The sequence below is a fragment of the Anolis carolinensis genome, unplaced genomic scaffold (genome assembly GCF_035594765.1).
Source record: "Anolis carolinensis isolate JA03-04 unplaced genomic scaffold, rAnoCar3.1.pri scaffold_10, whole genome shotgun sequence".
NCBI classification, from domain to species: domain Eukaryota; kingdom Metazoa; phylum Chordata; class Lepidosauria; order Squamata; family Dactyloidae; genus Anolis; species Anolis carolinensis.
This window is the reverse complement of record NW_026943821.1, coordinates 24261550-24279880: the sequence shown is the minus strand read 5'-3', so window position 1 is coordinate 24279880 and position 18331 is coordinate 24261550.

Here is an 18331-nt window from a genome sequence, read left to right as displayed (position 1 = left end):
AACACACAAAACAGCCCTTTTCCTATTCAAAGCAACACAGCTGAGAATTGCATATTTGGAATCAATTGGGATAAACAGTGGAGGTGATGCAGATATTTGACATGAACGGGATCTTTTTAACAGCTTGTTTATTTTAACTTCTTTTGTTGTATGTTGTGTGTTATGTGTTAAATGTTTTGCTACGGCTGATGGGCTAATCAATAAAACTTGATTAATAATAATAATAATAATAATAATAATAATAATAATAATAATAATAATAAAAGAGGGTTGGAAGAGACCCTTTGGGCCATTTAGCCCAACACTCTTCAGCCTTTGTGCCGTGGGGGCCGGATAAATGGCTTCAATGGGCCGCATGTGGCCCCCGGGCCGTAGACACTGAGGAATCTTCTCTGAATTTCTGCATTGCCATTGATGAAACTGTAACGGGAAGTTGAGCAGTTCAAAATATGAGTTGCGTGCTTAAATGCTGGCCTTGGCTGCAATGTTGGGTGAAGGACTTCTCCTTCGCCCCTTTTCTCCGATCCCAGCGTTCTGTTTGTCTTTCCCCATTTGTAGCCCTAAATCTGTTGTCTCCTGCTTTCAGAAACCCTCTTGTCAGCTGCTTGTTCAGCTGACTTGGTTGTTTAGCAATAGACCGGTTTCCTTCGGCCAGACCCTGGGGTTAGAGGACACCTTATTTCCGGCAGATGCGAGGAAGGATTGAACGTTCGGCTGATGGCTAAGCATTCCGACTTTTGCGAGTCTAAGATACCGTGTACTTCGCACCACCTTTACATGCAGAGCCTGCGTAAACATGAGTCCGTGAATGCTTAAAGCGACATCGGAAGAGATTTAGGACTCCCCAGAGAGCAGATGCAAAGATACTTGTTGATGTTCAAAAGTACAGTGATATGTGTGTGTTAAACGTGTCCTAGGGTCATTTTCCAAGAGTGATATTTGCATTTATCTAGCCTAAAATGATACACTTTAATATATGGGGTTTATGGTTCCCGTCCCCTAGATCAGTTTGTGTGTTATTTATTGCTATATACAGTAGAGTCTCGCTTATCCAACGTAAACGGGCCGGCAGAACGTTGGATAAGCGAATATGTTGGATAATAAGGAGAGATTAAGGAAAAGCCTATTAAACATTAAATTAGGTTATGATCTTACAAATTAAGCACCAAAACATCATGTTAGACAACAAATTTGACAGAAAAAGTAGTTCAATACACAGTAATGCTATGTAGTAACTACTGTATTTACGAATTTATCACCAAAAAATCATGATATATTGAAAACATTGACTACAAAAATGCGTTGGATAATCCAGAACGTTGGATAAGCGAGTGTTGGATAAGTGAGACTCTACTGTAATTGTATTGTTTTATTTATTTATTTATTTATTTACAGTATTTATATTCCACCCTTCTCACCCCAAAGGGGACTCAGGGCGGATCACATTACACATATAGGCAAACATTCAATGCCTTTTAACATAGAACAAAGACAAACAAACATAGGCTCCGAGGGGCCTCGAACTCATGACCTCCTGGTCAGAGTGATTCATTGCAGTTAATTGCAGCTGGCTTGCTCTCCCGCCTGCGCCACAGCTTAATAATTTTACAAAATTTTTACCTTGCTTAATAATGTGTTACTATGTTGCTATGTAATGTATGTGTTGTTTTTATGACTGGAAACTGCCCTGAGTCCCACCCGGGAGATAGGGCGGTATATATATAAAGATGATGATGATGATGATTATTATTATTATTAGTGTTCGGATTTTTGGATGTGCAGATGTGCCAGGTTGTGAGCCTGGATATGTTAGTATTTTGATCTCTGGATCTGGCTCTGAATTTCCCATTTTGGTTGGAGACAAGGATGCATTGGTTCAGATCCTAGCTCCGCTAGTAGAACAGTAGGGTTTCACAATTGGCCAGGATTCATTGATTTGGGTTGTTGTGCATTTTCCAGGCTCTACATACTGCGCCACCGGAGGCTCCCAGAGCGATAGTAGTTGGTACTTAATGTGTAACAGTTAATAGTATCAACAAGAGCTGTCTCTAGGATCAGATTTTGGTCTAGAAATGACTGAATTGGCAAACTCAATATCAGACTGGAAAAGTTGGTTACACTTCACTATACTCATTTTCCATATTTCCATTCTATACTGAAAGAATCTCATGAGCCCCGGTGGCGAAGTGCGTTAAAGCGCAGAGCTGCTGAACTTGCAGACTGAAAGGTCCCAAGTTCAAATCCCGGAGCGGCTTGAGCACCCGCTGTTAGCTCCAGCTCCTGCTAACCTAGCAGTTCAAAAACATGCAAATGTGAGTAGATCAATAGGTGCCGCTCCGGCGGGAAGGTAACGGCGCTCCATGCAGTCATGCCGGCCACATGACCTTGGAGGTGTCTACGGACAATGCCGGCTCTTGGGCTTAGAAATGGAGATGAGCACCAACCCCCAGAGTCAGACATGACTGGACTTAATGTCAGGGGAAACCTTTACCTTTACCGCATTGAAAGAATCCAGCATCCAAATCTGGATCATTTTTTGAGCCATTTTCTAGCCATTTCTGGGTTGGGAAATTGTTGGTTCAAATATTAGCAAGTCTCAGGACTTTGGAGTGGTGTGTCAAAGAGGATCCCATGGGCCACAAATGGCTCACTTTTCCTGGTCTAAACTGGTCTAAACTAAACCATGTGGCTGTGAATCCTGTGACTTAATTTCTCACAATGGTAAAGGAAGCCCTGTCTTGCCTTGAATTGAATCCCGTCTCCGCCTTGAATTGTCTGCTAATCCCCTTCAATGAATCAAGGGGCACCTTTTCTTCTCTCCTTCGGTGCCTGTAATTATTTTATAAACCTGACTCATGCTGCGCTTCTCTTCCCCCCAGGAAAGTATTTGAAATGTCTCCGCAGCCTCGGCCTTCCCAGTTGAGAAGGAAGCCCCCGTTCCGCCACAAAAGCAGGCAGCATTTCCTGCCATAGAGTCACATCCCCGCTTTGCGAGGGCCTTATCTGCTTGTGCACATAGGCTGGGGTGTTCTTGTTTACCTTATCGCCGAATCCAGCGGCAAACCAACCACTGGAGAGACAAAGCCCTCCGCATGGAGATGAAGTCAGTTTGCGGTGGCATTGTGCGCTCTATTGTCTGCTTGACAATTGCAGGCTCTCCAAGACCTCCGTTTGACAAGGTCCAAAATCCTTTTGCTCTGCCTTTCTTGCACTCCAGACCCCACTCATTTTGTAGACTACACTGCCCATCAACCTCAGCCAGCAGTGATTGGTCTGGTAGGACTTGTAGTCCATCCTTAGGAGAAGGTATAAGTCAAAGACTTTGCATGAATCAAACACTCTCAGTCCCAGAAAATCCTAGGATATGTGTGCCTTGGAGTTGCCATAAGTTGGATATGACTTGGAGACACACAACAAAGTTGGCTACTTCAAATACTTGTTTTATTGTTGATTGATTGTTTTATTGTTATGTTTTTATATTGTTTGTGACTTGGTCCTGGCCCCATGTAAGCCGCCCCGAGTCCCTTCGGGGAGATGGTGCGGGGTATAAAAATAAAATAATAATAATAATAATAATAATAATAATAATAATAATAATAATAATAATTATTATTATTATTATTATTATTATGGCACTTTATCACTGTTACTTATTTCCATGATACAGCACTTTATGAAACCTGTCCCCACTGGTTTGCTTTTAATTACTCTGATTTTATCTGCTTGGATTTTAATGTATCCGTCCATTATTTTATTTGTGTATTGTTGGAATGTTTTAAGTTTATGTCAAATATGTTGTTGTTGTTTCAGGCTTGTCCTTGTTTGTGAGCCGCCCCGAGTCCCTTCGGGGAAATGGGGCGGGGTATAAAAATAAAATAATAATAATAATAATAATAATAATAATAATAATTATTAAATAGGTAACTTTTATCCCTTTGCAAATGAGTCCATCACCATTGTTTCTTCTATGAGTTCAATAACTCATGTTCCCTTTCCAAACATATACTGAAATTACAAATAAATACTAGATAGTATGGGAACGAGATGTTTTTAACATGATATAGATTTTAGGTGTAGGTTGTTTTTTTGAAACTGATAGTCACATGGTAAGGTAAAGAGTAAAGGTTTTCCCCTGAAATTAAGTCCAGTCGTGTCCGACTCTGAGGGTTGGTGCTCATTTCCATTTCTAAACCGGAGCCGGTGTTGTCCATAGACACCTCCTAAGTCATGTGGCCATAGGCATGACTGCATGGAGTGCTGTTACCTTCCCACCGGAGCTGTACCTATTGATCTACTCACATCTGCATGTTTTCAAACTGCTAGGTTGGAAGAAGCTGGAGCTGACATCGGGAGCTCACCCTGCTCCCTGGATTTGAACCACCGACCTTTCGATCAGCAAGTTCAGCAGCTCAGCGGTTTAACCCATTGTGCCAGTCACAAAGTAGGGTTTTATAAATATCTTTTAAGTGGTGTTACATTGTAATTTGTATCCCAACCGAATGTAAACACTGTGCTGCCATGGATGGGTGATTGTAAGGTGGGATCCAATATTGGTCACTGTTTGTAAATACAGTAGAATCTCACTTATCCAAGCCTCGCTTATCCAAGCTTCTGGATTATCCAAGCCATTTTTGTAGTCAATGTTTTCAATATATTGTGATATTTTGGTGCTAAATTCGTAAATACAGTAATTACAACATAACATTACTGCGTATTGAACTACTTTTTCTGTCAAATTTGTTGTATAACATGATATTTTGGTGCTTACTTTGTAAAATCATAACCTAATTTGATGTTTAATAGGCTTTTCCTTAATCCCTCCTTATTATCCAACATATTCGCTTATCCAAGGTTCTGCCAGCCCGTTTAGCTTGGATAAGTGAGACTCTACTGTAAATATATTTTGTTTGTACAAATAAATACTTTATTTGGTTTAGGAAGGTCAGTGGGTCTGCTTGGCTTGCATTTGGAAGCAAACCATTTGGATTCCCACCTCCTTGATCTTTCATTTGGCTTTATTTGCTTATCATCCCTTCTGTAATGACAAATGGCTTGTTTATAGAGTCATTGAGCTGGAAGGGACTTACAGTCCAGGCGGGAAGACATAAAGTATTCCCAGCAGATGGCCATCCACCCTTTGCTTAAAAACTTCCAGAAAAAGAGACTCTATCACACTCCAAGGCAGCATTATCCATTATTCTTTTTAAAATTTCCATTGCACGTTTTAGGACATATTGTAGTCCAAGCCTTTCCAGAGCCATTTAATATCTTCCAAATCTGTTATTATACTTCACTAGTTATCAAATGCCTGATCCCGCATGGATATGGAATATTACAAATACAGTAGAGTCTCACTTATCCAACACTCGCTTATCCAACGTTCTGGATTATCCAACGTATTTTTGTAGTCAATGTTTTCAATATATCGTGATATTTTGGTGCTAAATTCATAAATACAGTAATTACTACATACCATTACTGTGTATTGAACTACTTTTTCTGCCAAATTTGTTGTCTAACATGATGTTTTGGTGCTTAATTGGTAAAATCATAACCTAATTTGATGTTTAATAGGCTTTTCCTTAATGCCTCCTTATTATCCAACATATTTGCTTATCCAACATTCTGCCGGCCCGTTTATGTTGGATAAGTGAGACTCTACTGTAATACTGTTTCTGTACTTGCAATGCAGGACACTTTGGCTTTTGGAAATTGGACCTGGAAACTATGCAGACACATGTGGACCGTGGACTATAATATCAATGATAAAATGGTATTCAAAATTGGACTTGCACGTTCCTAGGAGGCAAAGGATTATTTCTTTTGCATTGGATCAGAGGTCCTCAAACTTTTTAAGCCGAGGGCCGGTCCACAATCCTTCAGACTGTTGAGGGGCCGGATTATCATTTGAAAAAAAAAATACAAACAAATTCCGATGCACACTGCACATGTCTTATTTGTAGTGCAAAAACAACAACAACAACAAAAACAACAATGAAAGAACAATACAATATTTAAACATAAAAATAATTTTAACCAACATACATTTATCAGGATTTCAATGGGAAGTGTGCTCCTGCTTCTGGCCAATGAGATAGTCGTTAATTAGGGTTGTTGTTGTTGTTGTTGTTGTTGTTGTTGTTGTTGTTGTGTGCCTTCAAGTCGTTTCAGACTTTGGGCGAGCCTAAGTCTAAAATGTATGTATTTATTATTTATTTATTTACTGCATTTATTTACTACATTTGTATCACACCCTTCTCACCCCAAAGGGGACTCAGAGTGGCTTGCAAATTATATGTACATACAATATATTATATTATTAGCATAGCACAATATTAGCATTATATATTACTTTATTGAACTATACCACTATACTGTAATATTATTAGTAATATTATATGTAATATAGAATATATAATTAATATTATTATATGGTATTATTATTAGTGTTATATTGTATTACATTATAATATTATCAATATTATATGTATATACAATATATTATATTATAAAACTGAGGGCGGGGGCCAGGTAAATGACCTCGGAGGGCCACATCCGGCCCCCGGGCCTTAGTTTGGGGACCCCTGCATTGGATCATCACGCAGTAATCCAAGGTATACATCAGGGGTTGGTTGGGAGCTGTCTTGAGCATCTGTCTTGTAGTTTCAAGGAAAATTGAGTTTTCTATTGTTTTCTGCAGCTTTAGCGCCGGCAAACAGGGCATTGTTGCCTTCTGTCCTGACAATGCACAAGGGTCACGTCAATTGAGGAAAGGGAAATGAGCCAATTGGTTAATTAAAGGTCCAGCTGAGCTGGAAGAAAGGGAAGTGGCTTTGTTTCTCAGTGTCGCCACTGGGGGAGCTGTGTGATGGGAAAACCACCGGCTGTTAGGAATTCTGGGAGTTGGAGTCCAAAACACCTGGAGGGCTGAAGTTGGCCCATGCCTGGATTGTAGCTCTAATTGGAGGTGAGAGAAAAACAGAATTGGCAGCCCCAATTCCGCACCACAAACATAGTTGGAGTCAAAGGGTTTCAACAAATGAAAAAACTAAACATTCAGAGCCATGGGCCTAGGTTGGGCATTTTCTCAAGACTTACAAAAAGAGAGAGAGAGAGAGAGAGAGAGAGAGAGAGAGAGAGAGAGAGAGAGAGAGAGAGAGAGAGAGAGAGATTGAAGTGTTTCCAGATTCTCCATCATACGCCTGTCAAGAATATCTCATATCTTTAAACCCCTGGGGATGAAGGCTGAAATATGCACTCCTGTCTCCTGGTTCCTTGAGGAATTCTGGAAATCTCACTGGCTTCCAGAATAACTTTTTAAAAAACCTGAAGTCGGGGAATTTTCCATTAAAGATTCCTTTCCTCTTTTAGATTTTTCTTTGAGCCAGATTTGGTCCAGTGACTGAAAATACATCCTGCATATCGGATATTTACATGACTATTCGTAACAGTAGCATAATGACCGTTATAAAGTTGCAATGAAAATAATTTTATGGTTGGGGGTCACCACAACATGAGGAATGGCATTAAAAGGGTTATGGCATTAGGAAGGTTGAGAACCACTGCTCTAACACTCAAGAAGTATGTCTTCTAAACCCTACAGCACCAGCTGAAATGCATTTGATGTGGATTAAAAGCATCCAATTTAAGAAACTACCCTTTCTGGGATCGTTTCTCCTTATATCCTTCAACAAGACCTGGATTAAAGGCATCCGATTTAAGAAACTACCCTTTCTGGGATCGTTTCTCCTTATATCTTTCAATAAGACCCAGATTAAAGGCATCCGATTTAAGAAACTGCCCTTTGTGGGATTGTTTCTCCTTATATCCTTCAACAAGACCTGAATTAAAGGCATCCGATTTAAGAAACTGCCCTTTCTGGGATTGTTTCTCCTTATATCCTTCAATAAGACCCGGATTAAAGGCATCCGATTTAAGAAACTACCCTTACTGAGATCGTTTCTCCTTATATCCTTCAATAAGACCCAGATTAAAGGCCTCCGATTTAAGGAACTGCCCTTTCTGGGATCGTTTCTCCTTATATCCTTCGACAAGACCTGGATTAAAGGCAGCTGATTTAAGAAACTACCCTTTCTGGGATCGTTTCTCCTTATATCCTTCAATAAGACCCGGATTAAAGGCATCCGATTTAAGAAACTACCCGTTCTGGGATCGTTTCTCCTTATATCCTTCAATAAGACCCGGATTAAAGGCATCCGATTTAAGAAACTACCCTTTCTGGGATCGTTTCTCCTTATATCCTTCAATAAGACCCGGATTAAAGGCATCCGATTTAAGAAACTACCCTTTCTGGGATCGTTTCTCCTTATATCTTTCAATAAGACCCGGATTAAAGGCATCCGATTTAAGGAACTGCCCTTTCTGGGATCATTTCTCCTTATATCCTTCTATAAAAAAATCAATAAATTAAATGACGTGTAGTCAAACAAAATTATATAAAAATTATATAGAAATCTAAACAAGCATCCACATTGGTTTACAACAGCCATTTGAAGCTTGTCTTGTGTGAAGGGCACCATCGTTGGCAGTTTCTTAAGTGTCTAGAAAGCAAACTGCTTATTTATAGGTATTTGAGTCAAAAAGCAATCCAAGCGATGCAGAGGTGCAACCGGCACTGAGGATTTAAATCACTGATCTGTCTCTCTCAGAAGCCTGCTTGCAATAGAAAAATGGAAGCCCAGCTTGGCTAAAAGATGCTCGCATCTGCATCTCCATTGTAGCTAAAAAATCAAAAGTAGTTAGTTTCGACAGCCACGTTGTCTGTTGAGGCCGGGAAAAAAATGGTGGAGCCTGTGCCATTGCGGTTGGCCAAAAGAGCCGAAATAGCCGAAGCCTGTTTTGAAAAATTGATCTGTGCACAACCCTAAGCATCACTATACCAGACTGGCTCTCTGAGTACATCACTAAACTACAAATCTCAGGCTTCCTTAGCATGGAACCATGCCAGTCAATCTACGGTCAGATGGCCATAGTTGAGACGCTGAAAGAGATGTTATGACAGAGAGCTAGTTGTGATAGAAGTAGGGAATCATGTTTGCCTTGAATTCCCAGAGGAATCTCTCCGTCAGCTTCGTCCTTGTTGTTTTCCCATGCTCCTTTTCGACCCTTTTCCCCTGACACCGTGGGAAGATCGCTTGCAATTCGGTCTCCTTTATAAGACCTCTTTTCCTGTCTGAGTCCCCAGTGGCCTTCATGTGATCCTCTCCCAATTGAGTTTTTTATTCTTAGTATCCAGGACACCAAATGGCAATAGATGTGATCCTAGAGAGGGATATATATGCCTGCGATTACTTAATGCTGGCTCCTTAACAGTACGTACCCAAAACGAGTCCAGAAGCAGTGGGAAAAAGTCATGTTTGAATAGGATTTTTAATAGCGAACTACCCTTTTTGCTCCTGAGTATTGATACAGTGATAGAAGCAAAATGAATACATTTGGGTGTCTGGTTTTATTGACCACGCATCACTTATGATATTATACATGAGTGGTTGCCATCCCAATGGGGTGACAGATCTATGTCTGCTTTGAGTCCAAATTGTAAAGGAACTATTAAAAATGATAGATGTCTTGGAGAGAGAAATGGTTCGGCATCACGGTCTCTGTCTCCGAGCACTGCTGGTGTCCGCATTGGCACACACACACATCTATTTTATAAAGATGTGAGCATTGGTGTTGCCTCTCCCTGCCTTTGAGAAAATGTCAGAAAATTTCATATCCTCCCTCCTCTGGGAATATGTGGCAGTATATTGCAGCTTTCGGCCATAATTGGTTGTCAGAGGAGATTTCATCATTAAGCAGTTGGAGGTGGCAGTGCAGAGCTTGCCGCAGTCCCAGCCGGGGGTCGGATTCCCCTTGGAGGACTTGTCCGCCCACCCGGTCTTCTCTTCTTGTCAAAAATCAGGAGCATAAGTACTTCAGAGGATCCTTGTTGGATCCAAAGCAGTGTGCTGTTCATCCAGTGGCCAGACAGTTCTCCACGGGGTGCATTTACTCCCTGGAGAGGCTGTGGAACTGGAAGGATGAAAGTCTGCCTCCTATTTTATGGAAGGAAGAGCTTACAACCCTTTCAGCATTTGGATACTTAGCATTGAGAGAGCAACATTATAGATAGCTTAGGGCAGTGGTTCCCAACCTGTGGGTCCCCAGGTGTTTTGTGCTACAACTCCCAGAAATCCCAGCCAGTTTACCAGCTGTTAGGATTTCTGGGAGTTGAAGGGCCAGATCCCAGGTAGCCCCTTATGGACCCCATTAGCAGAAGCCTCCCCATCATCATCATAATCACCATAATCATTTCTATCCTTTCTCCCCACGGGGACTCAAGGTGGCAAACAATAGGTAATGGTAATAATAATAATAATAATAATAATAATAATAATAATAATAATAATAATAATAATAATAACCTGCTTTGATTGAAGTCAAAAATCAGAAACTCCTGAAAGCACAGCAGACAAAAAATCTGTACAAGAAAACCGCACTACAAACTAGAGCTGACAGCTGGCACAACAAAACATTGCATGGGAAGTTCCTTGACAAAATTGAAGGAAAAGCTGATAAGGAGAAGACCTGGCTCTGGCTCACAAATGGGACCCTGAAGAAGGAGACAGAAGGCCTGATCCTTGCAGCCCAGGAGCAAGACATCAGGACAAAGGCAATGAAGGCCAAGAACGAAAAATCAGCTGATGATCCAAAATGCAGACTGTGCAAGGAAACTGACGAAACCATTGATCATATCCTCAGCTGCTGTAAGAAAATCGCACAGACGGACTCCAAACAGAGGCACAACTATGTGACCCAAATGATTCATTGGAACTTATGCCTCAAGTACCTCCTACCAGCAGCAAAGAATTGGTGGGATCACAAACCTGCAAAAGTATTGGAAAAGGAGCAAAGATACAGTGGGACTTCCGAATCCAGACTGACAAAGTTCTGGAACACAACACACCAGACATCACAGTTTCCAAATGCCGGCTGAGATCTTTTGGCACGGCACCCAGTGTACCCATCACCACCGGGACCGCCTGTACTGGTTTCTGCCAGAGTCTTTGAAGTTCAATCTTGAGGTCCTGATAGCGGCTGAGTTTTTCCTGTTGTTTTTCATCAATGTAACTGTCACCTGGGATGGCAACATCAATGATCCAAACCTTGTTCTTTTCCACAACTGTGATGCAATTTTCTTACAGCAGCTGAGGATATGATCAATGGTTTCGTCAGTTTCCTTGCAGAGTCTGCATTTTGGGTCACCAGCTGATTTTTCGATCTTGGCCTGAATTGCCTTTGTCCTGATGTCTTGCTCCTGGGCTGCAAGGATCAGGCCTTCTGTCTCCTTCTTCAGGGTCCCATTCGTGAGCCAGAGCCAGGTCTTCTCCTTGTCAACTTTTCCTTCAATTTTGTCAAGGAACTTTCCATGCAGTGTTTTGTTGTGCCAGCTGTCAGCTCTAGTTTGTAGTGCGGTTTTCTTGTACTGGTTTTTTGTCTGCTGTGCTTTGAGGAGTTTCTGATTTTTGACTTCAATCAAAGCAGGTTCTTCACTTTGCTTTAATTATTATTATTATTATTATTATTATTATTATTATTATTATTATTATTCACGACTTATGCCATGGAGGGAAGAAGAAGGAGGAGGAAAGCCGAATCTATGGGGCTTCTGCAGCAAGAGCCAGCCACCAGACCTGTCCTTAGAAAGATCCCACGGAAAAGTGTCTGGCAGAGGGGGACACAACAATGTCAGGATGCAGGAAGTCCTCCAATAACTATTGAGAGAGCCTTCCTTTGGCCGGGCGCTTTGCTCAGGTTTCTCGGAGGCGCTCGGAGAAGCCCGGCCAGACTCAAGGGCTCCCCATTGTCTGGGAAGGCCCACCTCTCCATCCCCATTGCATTCAATATAATCCCCATCCCGCAAAAGCAGGGGAAGCCAATTGTTTTGGGCCTCCACTTTCCCGTCTTGTTGGGGCTTTCGCTTTCCTGCTGGTCACATCCCAAAGACAATGTTAGGCAGACAAAGAGGAGAAAAGGCTCCAACGATGGGCCAGAGATGAGATCGAGGCAAATCTGATCCCAGCAGTAGGGATATCAGTATTTGGCTATTTTATCCTGGCATTCAAGGAGAAATAATATCCATAGTTTTCTCCATGCAACCCACTTGTTGAAGTGTTTGGATAAATTACTCTGCACAGCGATATACAGTAGACTCTCAGTTAACTGGAACCTAAGAAATAATAAATCTCAATCAATGGGCAAAAATGTGTGCTTTTTTGGAGTCTATATACAGGGAGTCTGCAGAAGGGTTGTTGTGAGTCTTCCGGGCTATATGGCCATGTTCTAGAAGCATTATCTCCTGACGTTTTGCCCACATCTATGGCAGGCATCCTCAGAGGTTGTGAAGTTTGTTGTGAGTCTTCCGGGCTGTATGGTCATGTTCCAGAAGCATTCTAGAACATTAGAACCCTCAACCTCTGAAGATGCCTGCCACAGATGTGGGTGAAACGTCTGGAGAGAATGCTTCTAGAACATGGCCATACAGCCCGGAAGACTCACAACAACCTAGTGATTCTGGTCATGAAAGCCTTCGACCACACGTTGTGAGGTTTATTGGAAAACTAGGCAAGTAGGGTTTATATATCTGTTGAAGGTACAGGGTGGGAGAAAGAATTATTGTCTGCTTAAGGCAAGTGTGAATGTTGACATTGGCCACCTTGATTAGCATAGAATGGTCTTTCAGCTTCAAAGCCTGGCTGCTTCCTGCCTAGGAGAATCCTTTGTTGGAAGGTGTTGGTTGGCCCGGATTGTTTCATGTCTGAAATTCCCCTGTTTTCTGAGTGTTGTTCTTTATTTACTGTCCTGATATTAGAGTTTTTAAATATTTTTAGCCAGATTGTGTTCAATTTCATGGTTTTTTTCCCCTTTCTGTTGAAATTGTCCACATGCTTGTTGATTTCAATGGCTTCTCTGTGTAGTCTGACATGGTGGTTGTTAGAGTCTGAAGAAGGTTTTAATTCTAGAGATCTAGATCCACTATTATTCCTGCATTTCTGTGAGGCCATCTCTGAGGATAGCAAACTGAATATGAATTGCCTTCCCTATCTCGATCTGGCTCTGTTTTATTATTCTTTTCCCTGTGGGATATGTGTTGTGTGTTTTTATTTTCTTTTGGACTTTTTGCTTACATTTGCCCTTCTTGAATGGCTACGGTCCTTTTCCTTTCCCCCCCGGAATACAAAGTTTTGCGGCAACGATGACAAGGGCCTTTGTATGGCAGGGCCAGGGTGGGACCTGACTGGATAAACTCCTCTCCCCATTTGCTGCCCATTCTTCTTGGAGACGTCAGGAAACAGCTCTGCGATAAGGCAAAGAGAAGGGGAGCAGGCAGAACAAAGCCCAGCCACACAATGCAGGCCAGCTGGGGGAAAAAATACACATGCCGGATGACTGCACAGCCATTCTCCCCAAACCGAACAGATGCACAAAAGGGAAAAAATGCAAAAAAAGAAGCAGAGGCAGTTGTTCTAATTTGGGAAACACAGAACAGAGTCAACCCTACCCTTGGGCAGGATGAGGCGGCTGCCTCGGGCGGCAGATTTTGCATGTCATGGAAAATGCACAGAATTGTGACTGTATTTAATACCAAGGTTGGAATGAAAGGAACACTTAGAGAATTCGACTGTCTTGGTAAAGGTAAAGTTTTCTCCTGACATTAAGTCCAGTCATGTCTGACTTTGGGGGTTGGTGCTCATCTCCATTTCCAAGCCGAAGAGCCGGCGTTGTCCATAGACACCTCCAAGGTCATGTGGCCACTGGCATGACTGCATGGAGCGCCGTTACCTTCCCACCTGAGCAGTATCTATTGATCTACTCACACTCTTTGGGTTGGTGCTCATCTCCATTCCTAAGCTGAAGAGCCGGCTTTGTCCATAGACACCTCCAAAGTTATGCGGCCACTGGCATGACTGCATGGAGTGCTGTTACATTCCCACCAGAGCGGTATCTATTGATCTACTCACATTGGAATGTTTTCGAACTGCTGTGTTGGCAAGACCCGGATTCGAACTTGCAAACTTTTGGTCAGTAAGTCCAGCAGCTCAGCGGTTTAACCCACTGTACTAATCTGGGGCCTCTGATGAGGACTTAAAGGGGATCAAATACACCTGAAGTTTTAGCTGCTTCACTCCTCCTTTAAGGCTTTTAATGGCTTAACTATCTGTGCCCGGCCACGCATTGCTGTGGCGTATGGGAATCCTTTGTTGGCCAGGTGGAATAGCCTTGCAGCCTGAAAGCCTGGCCATTTTCTTCTCATCTTGTTTGTGAATTACAATGCCGTGGAATAGCCTTGCTGCTTGGAAGGCTGGGTACTTGTGTTCTAGGGGAATGGTTTTTTGGGCTGCTAGAATTGCAATGAATAGCCTCGCTGTTTTAAAGCCTGGCCACTTGCTACCCAGTCTTTTAGGCTCGAACATGCCTATCTGTATTTTATAAGTGTTTTATGAATGTCTGATGTCATTTAATAACTTCTTAATTGATTCACAATGTATTGTACAATTTTATATAGGTGTTTTATTGTAAGCCGCCATGAGTCTCCTATTGGGTGAGAAGGGCAGGATATAAATATTGTAATAAATAAATAAATAAAATAGGGGGATCTTTAGTTGTCCAGCTTCAATAGTACAGAGTAGTATCGCTGCTTCAAAGCCTGGCCACCTTCTACCAAAGCTAATCCTGTGTTGGTCTGGTTAAATTGCACCGAATAGCCTTGTAGCTTCAATGCCTGGCTGTGTTATACCTAGGCCAATTTTTTAATGTTTTTTTTTTGGGGGGGGGGGTTTGAGTGAAGGACATACCTTGGATGTGTTGGTGTATTGTGGCTAAATTTGGTGTGATTTAGTTCAGTGGTTTTTTTGTTTACTCAGTCCTACAAACGTACATTACATTTATATAAATACTAGCTGTGCCCGGCCACGCGTTGCTGTGGCGTTTTCTGGTGGTGTTGGTGAGAAATTGTTGAGGTAGTGGTGGTATTGAATGTCTGTTGTATGGTTGTCTTTATGTTTAGTATGCACACTGAAGTGGATTATATGGCAGTGTGGAGTCAAGATAATCCAGTTCAAAGCAGATAATATAAGATTCTAAATGGGTTATATAGATGTGGAAGGGCCTTGAGTCTACACTGCCATATAATCCAGTTCAAATCTGATAATCTGTGGAAGAAGACCTTGAGGCCTAACTCTGCCTGTCCCCTGGGCTGAGTAGGTTGCTAGGAGACCAAGTGAGCCTTCAAACTGGCAGCAATTGGATAAAAACAATTATTCCTCTCCCTGTAATTAGGACTTTATTTTTCTTTTATTTTTATTGTATCAACCTAGAGCCATGAATGATGGGTTGTGTTGTCAAATTTCGAGGTTGGGGGACCTGTAGTTTTGTTGTTTTGTCCACTGCCCTGATGCCATCACTCTTTTATATATATAGATAGATGATGACTACTATATCAACTGGTTTTTTTGTTTTGGTTTTAACTGACTTGTCCATTTTTTTCCTGTGCTTGGTTCGATTTGCATTTGGTGATGTTGTCTGCACAAAATGCCAGCCCTTGAAGCATTGACTTCCAGCCACGGCTCTTATCAGCTCCCGAACATTATTTACCCGAGGATTACCAGACACACAGCGGTCTACATCCGTCGCCCCATGCGTCTACTCTCACACACTTCTAAGGGACCGTGTCCAACGTGAGCCAAAATGCTTGTTTTCGCATGTGAGGCCAGAGCTCTTTGGTCTCCGGCCTCCCCTCTGGAAACTGACCGTTGCAGAAACCAAGCTGTCTGTGTTATTCTTGGAGAGCGAAAGGGAGAGCCGGTACCAGAGCCAGACCTTGGATTGCAAGGTTGAACGCTGTCATAACAGTCGAACAATAGGAAAGCCGGAGCGAGATTGGAGATGGACCCATTATGGACCAGGTTTGGCACCGGGCGATCTCCCCAGATGCTCACTCAACCTTGTTTTCCACCTTGCTGGAAATGTTTGGTTAAACAAAAACAAAGAAATAAACCCTCCCTAAAGCCAATTCTCCCCATGTCCCCAATTCCGCCAATGAAAATATTAGTTCTGAGGCCACGAAAACAGAAGACTGTATCAGTTGGCCGGCATCCTCAGAGGTGTCTGCGACATCACCTTTGCTCAGAGCATTTCCTCTGCCTTTATTACGCCTGCGGAAAATTAAATGAAACCTTAAAGATTTTCCAAGCAGATTCATCCTTGACTCCTGGCTGAAACAAGGGATCTAGGAGTCTTAGTAAACCATGAACTAAACACAAGTCAACAGCGTGATGAAGCAACCAATTCTACTTTGCATCCAAACCTTTACCTTTACCCTAGGCTCTTTTTGATTCCCCAGAAAGTCATTTTTCCACAGAGCACTACAGTGGCTCCAAAGATTGTGATTATTATTATTTAGAATAGGTTTGCTACTACATGGAGCCCCTGGTGGCACAGTGGGTTAAACCACTGAGCTGCTGAATTTGCTAACCAAGGTTGGCGGTTTGAATCTGGGAAGCGGTGGGAGCTCCCGCTGTTAGCTCCAGCTTCTGCCAACCTAGCTGTTCGAAAACATGCAAATGTGAGTAGATCAATAGGTACTGCTCCAGCGGGAAGATAACAGCACTCCATGCAGTCATGCTTATGGCCACATGACCTTGGAGGTGTCTATGGACAATGCTGGCTCTTCGGCTTAGAAATTGAGATGAGCACCAACCCACAGTTGGATACGACTGGACTTAATGTCAAGGGAAAATCTTTACCTTTACCCTTGCTATTACAATCCCTTAAGGCTTTTTTATCATATTAAAAGCAACTTGAGAACATACTGATGCTCATTGATGTATTTTTTTTATTTTTTTTATTGTTATTGTTTAAATTATATATGCTGTCTTCGTATTTGTTGATTGGGCTTGGTCCCCATGTAAACCGCTCCGAGTCTCCTAGGGGAGATGGAAGCGTGTTATAAATAAAGATTATTATTATTATTATTATTATTATTATTATTATTATTATTATTTTCACAACAAGATGCGTCCACAGCAGACACTCTGCTGGCTGTTGTATTGTATCACAAATCAGACACTTCCCAAGTGTCTAGGGCTGTGTCATGTATCGGCGAATAATGCATGCAGATCCGGTTAGAGTGGCCTTTTGCAGCTGGCAGATGGTAATTTTATCAGCAGGCCAAGGTCAAGGCCTTTAGGCACTGCACCCAGTGTGCCGATCACCACTGGGACCACCTTGACTGGCTTGTGCCAGAGTCATTGTAGTTCGATCTTTAAATCCTCATATTGTGTCAACTTTTCCAGTTGTTTCTCCTCAATCCTGCCGTCACCTGGGATTGTTATTATTACTACTGCAAATCGCTTCTAGTGTGAGAGAACTGGCCGTCTACAGAGACATTGCCCAGGGGATGCCTGGATGTGTTAGCTGGGAGGCTTTTCTCATGTCCCCAGAAGCTAGAGCTGACAGACGGGAGCTCACCCCATCTCGCAGATTCAAACTGGCAATCTTCAAATCAGCAACCCAACCTTCAGGTCAGCAGTTTGGCCGGCACAAGGGTTTAACCCATTGCGCTATCACAGCTCCCCTTTAAGGCTGAGAAAGTTTTTTGGAGAGACTTGAGAAACTGCAAGTCGTTTCTGGTGTGAGAGAATTGGCTGTCTGCAAGAACGTTGCCCGGGGGACATTGCCCGGATGTTTTGATGTTTTTACCATGCTGTGGGAGGCTTCTTTCATGTCCCCGCATGAGCTGGAGCTGACAGATGGGAGCTCACCCAGCTCCCCGGATTCGAACCACCAACCTTTCCATCAGCAGTCCTGCCGGCTGAGAAAGTGTGACTTGCTCAAGCTCACCCATTGGGTTTCCATGCCTTAGTAAGGATCTGAATTCAGGTCTCCGAAGTCCCAACATTCAAGCCAGGACACTGGTTCCTAGATCTTTTTTTCTTTCTGTTTAGAGATGCCATATATATAAATAAAAACATTGCAAACTTTTGAACCATTCTAGCTATTTTCACAGTAGGATTGTTTATTAACATTTCAAATAAATATTTATGTTTTTTTTTTAAATGCACAGGAATTCTTGTGCCACGGCTTCCGCTGCCTCGAAATTCAACGCACGGCCGAGAAGGAGGAAGATGTACATTTCGACTCTTTCCAACGAGTTATTTTTAAAAGCTTGGGAAGAAAAAAAAACCCCACAACAGCTAGCGAGAATGTACTGTGCCGGAGTATTTTCAGTCCTCTGGTAATAGAAACAGAAAACAATACCAATAGTTCAGGC